This window comes from Saccoglossus kowalevskii, chromosome 22 (genome assembly GCF_978046115.1).
Source record: "Saccoglossus kowalevskii chromosome 22, keSacKowa6.1, whole genome shotgun sequence".
In the NCBI taxonomy this organism is placed as follows: Eukaryota; Metazoa; Hemichordata; class Enteropneusta; family Harrimaniidae; genus Saccoglossus; species Saccoglossus kowalevskii.
The window spans coordinates 15695758-15700752 of NC_140662.1; positions in this window are offsets into that span (position 1 = coordinate 15695758).

Here is a 4995-nt window from a genome sequence, read left to right on the forward strand (position 1 = left end):
CACTAAAGAAAATGTCAGTAAACAAAAACGTTTGTACAGTTGTTTTATAGATTTCAGAAAGGCATTCGATCATGTTTGGAGAGCTGCATTATTTCTTAAATTGCAAAACTTAGGGGTCAATGGAAATTTTTATAATATTTTGAAGTCAATGTATACAGGTTTAAACTACAAAGTAAAATTACCTAATGGTGTATCAAAAGATTTTAAGTCTACTTGTGGTGTTAAGCAAGGATGCAATATTTCACCAACACTTTTTAATATATTTCTGAATGACCTACCCGATTTATTTGGTAAAAAGGATTATAAACATATAAATTGTATCCAATATGCAGATGATTTAGTATTGGTGTCTAAGACTCCCGAAGGTCTACAAAATTGTTTAAATAAACTAGCCAACTATTGTGAAAAATGGAGCCTTGTAGTAAACATAAAGAAAACAAAAGTGATGGTTTTTAATACTGGCAACAGAATTCTTAAAAATCAAAATTTCTCAATTAATAACCAAAATATTACAGCAGTGGGTGAATTATGTTATTTAGGCACTATATTCACACCAAATGAAAAATTTAAATCAAATTTATTAATGTTAAAAAACAAAGCAATGAAAGCTTTGTTCTCTATACGACAAACCATATTAAATCACAAAATGGTGTCCCCTTCACTGTGTTTAAAGTTATTTGACCAACTAATTTCACCAATTTTAATGTACGGGGCAGAAATCTGGGCTTGTGATTTATTAAAAGATGACAATAATCTTGAACAAACCTGTAATCAATTCTATCGTTTCATACTTGGTGTAAGTAAAACTACATCAGTAATCGGTATTAAATGAGAACTTGGCAGAACACCAATAAGAATAAAGGCATTAACATTGGCAACTAAATATTGGTTCAGGCTAAATACCCTACCTGATAACCATATACTTAAATGTGCTCTCGATGAAGCAGTTAAGAATAATTCTAGCTGGATAAAACATATTGATAATACAATGGGCCACAATGACTTTGAAACAATAAAATTAAACCATAAAGTGAATAACATTGATCAAATCTCAAATGTTGTTAAAATAAAACTCACAAAAGATTATGAAATATTATGAAAAATAAAGCTTCTTAAATTCTCCTCACAGTAAAAATGGTAAAGATGGCAATAAAATGAGAACATATAAATTGTTTAAATCGTTTTTGAAAATAGAAACTTACCTGACCGAAATAACAAACTTCAGCCTTCGGAGAATTGTGAGTAAATTTAGGCTTAGTGATCATAACTTAGAAATTGAAAGAGGGAGAAAACAACGACCAACAATTCCTGCGGATGAGCGATTTTGTAAAAAATGTCATACAAATTCAGTTGAGGACGAACAACATTTTATCCTAGATTGTGAATTTCACGATAAAGAATGATGGGAGCTGTTTCAAGAAATAGGAATTAAAAATAAACTAAATAAAACAGACAATTTCATTAAAATAATGACGTGCTTCATACCCCTGACAAAGTTTCTAAATATGGCAAAACAGAAATCAGGTATATGATAGCTATTACCTCTACATTGGGAGAATCCTGTTACTATCATTATTTTTTTTCCTATTAAGCTTTTAACATCTTTTAATTTTAATTTTATCTTATAGTTTAGCTACTGTATCTTTTTATGATTTGTATTTTATTTACCATACTGCGCCCTCTGATGGCATAGTAGTGTAATATTTATTATTATTAATTAATATTACGTAATTTACAAAGATTGTACCTTGAGATCGTACCAAAGCAGCCGTTTCCGTAACGATAATAATTGGCCAAATCAATCAACAAGCCTTCCTGTCAAATTAATTTACATGTGAAATAAACATTATCAAATGCATGGCCAGGTCATCGCTGTGAGGGCATTGCGTGCGAAACACAATATGTTGTATCGCAAAACAAAATCTGAATCTACGGTTTCGGAATTATTAAGTCCGTTATATAATGTGCAAATTTTTCACCGAACATGTTTCATTGTCATGGTTACCAGCTCCACATTGTTTACCAATGATCTAACTCGGTGACACAATACATGTAGTCCCAAGTATTATTGGTATTCTCTGAACATCCCATCGTTGTTGTTGAAATCATTGCTGTAGCAGTTCAGTTATTTACGTCATAATCGCACTCGTATGTCCATTTCATACAACGCCATTATTTCACATGGGTAACAACACTCACAATGTATATTATTATTTAATTTAATTTTCTTATAATGACTGTGCGCATGCGCATTGCTTTGCCCCTTGCTTCCGAATGTTGTATTTTTTCATTAACTAGTAATCAAGTTTAATCATAATTCTATTCCTTTATCGTGGAATATAACTGAATAATCCTTTAGCGACATATTTGCCGATCACTGTTTACATAGTGACCCTATCGTTACTCTAACTGAAATAAACACCACGTAATCAGTGTGAAAACATCGATGACGTCATCATTCATATATATATATATATATATATATATATATATATATATATATATATATATATATATACTGTGGAATACTTTATTTTCGCTGGAATTTAATTTTCGCTGAAAAGGCTTTTTGGGCGTTTTGTATGGAATTTATTTTCACTGATTTTTGATCAGCTTAATGTGAAATATAGGAAAAAAAGTATATTCGCTGGATTTTATTTTCACTGAATCATCCCTTCAGCGAAAATAGCGAAAATAAATTCCAAGCGTAGTGTAGTCTACAGTATATATAATTTGTAAATATGTTTCTAACCTTTCAATTATGACTTGTGTATTATTTATTAACCGTGATCATGATGTGCTTTAATAAAGAAGACACACTATAAATAAACCCATGGGTTTATATGCGCTTTTTATATGTTTTCAATGCACGACCCCCTCTTTCACGAGAACCCTCGGTAAGTCGCGACCCTCGATACGTTCGCGGTTTTTGCTTGGATCCCGACACCTGCGACTTAGCGAGGTGCCACTGTATATATATATATATATTGTGCGGGACTGTCAGTTTATGTAACCTGCCGATTCGGGCAATGAAGTAACCCGCCGAACTGTGCTTTGAACAAACCTGCCTAACTGTACATTGAAGCATATAGGTATAAACATATACCCCCACTGATTGAAGTGGCTTGCAAAACTACACACTGATTTAACAAACCAACCGATGTAACCTGCTCTGAATGTAGAACGATCTATGTTACTAAATATGTATAAATAGATGAAACGTGTCTATTAGTATTTACATACATTTGAGCATGGGAGTGGGCAGAGCAGTTCCATCGCGGAAAATAAACATATTTCGATGTTGAACTCATGGCGGAGTAAATAACTAAAAAGTAGCAGCAACTCGTGTGATCGTCAATCGAACAATTAAAATCGTAGCGTATATATGTGTATATTATTTTATCGCGTCAGAAGTTCATTGACCCCTTTTTGTTCAAAGTACAGTACAAATCACATACATATTTTGACATTTTTATGTACAGATATTGCTAAGTAATTCATTACGGAGTTCATGTATTAGACGTATTAGTGTATGTTGGTCTGTTCCCCTGGAGTGCTCACATACTAGTAGTTGAAGTTTTGTTGAAGTTTATTTTCACGATCGAGCCGATCTTTTTACCAAAATCAGTGATTTTAGCAAAACTTAAGCTATTTCTTGCGATGCCGGTAACAGTGACAATATATGTTTTCAGAAATCGTACATAGAAGAATACGATCGTGCGATTTTCGTGTTAATATTTGCTTAGGAGATTTAGTTACGGGTGTTATTTTGCTTGCAGGATTGGCCATGTCTCGTTGATATTTCGTTTTATGTCTTTGATGTGTGTGTGTTTTTTTCGTTTACTGTTACTCTACACGATAATGATCTTTGAAAATCAGGTTTCAGAATTGGTATGTGAGAATAACTCAACATAAAAGGTTCGTAAAACCATCCATGAGACGTGCATTTCGCGGTGAATAATAGTGTAATTTGTGCGTGGGGAAAGTGTTAAAGGATGACATGTTCAATAGTCACGATAGTTTCAAATTAGTTTCAGCAAAAACACAATATAACTGGAGTGTCACAGAATAAACACCTACTTATACTAATTTCAATATACGTTCATTTCATGCCAAAAATTAAAGAATTCACACACTAGGAGTTGATTTATAGAAAAGTGGCATTTTAAATATGATCCATTTTTCAGTTGTTGGTCTAAGTGTAGCCTGGCATGTAGGCGTGAGTAGGCCCTCGCCGGCCGAACGGCATCAGACCTGGGGGTTTCGGAGCACCGCTTTTGTCCTTTGTCGTTCCCCGGATGTCGTATATCCTTTTTATTGCAACTTTTTTGATTATAAAATTTACAATCTTATTTCGCGAGATCGCAGCCAGGTGAACAATAGTTGCTCACAGTCGCCCACTTTAGGGCTACTATTTGCGACAGAGTTATTGAGATATTACGCGCACCGAGAATAGAAGCATTGCACGAGAATAGCGCTGGGCCGCCGCGTTACTAGACCACATTCGTATTGTGATATATAATCAAGCACACATAACAACAAGCCGGCATACGACTTTCAAACAAACAAACTATAGAAATGCGAAAGCAATGGTCCATACGGACTTTTAATATTTCGTAACTGTACAGGCGCATATTACCTAACTGTATCTCCACGGCCATATGCTCAATAGTGTTACATCGTTAATAACGTCACATTGACAAACACGGCGATGCGGCTCATTTCCACAAAACACATTTCAAATTTTATTCTAGATAACACACGTGAAACTACGGGCAATATTTACCTCGTTTTGTTGTTATCATTTTTTTTTAAGTTCAATGCCATTAGATGTTGACATGCCAATTCCAAACACACTTTCGTCATTTACCAGCGCGTAATGGCTGCCATGGCAACCTAGTTGAGGTCCTTTGCCCGGCACATATTATTAATTTCTTGTGCACTGATAGCGGCACAGTCTATTTCCTGTTGCACTGAGTGAAAGTTACAACGGGC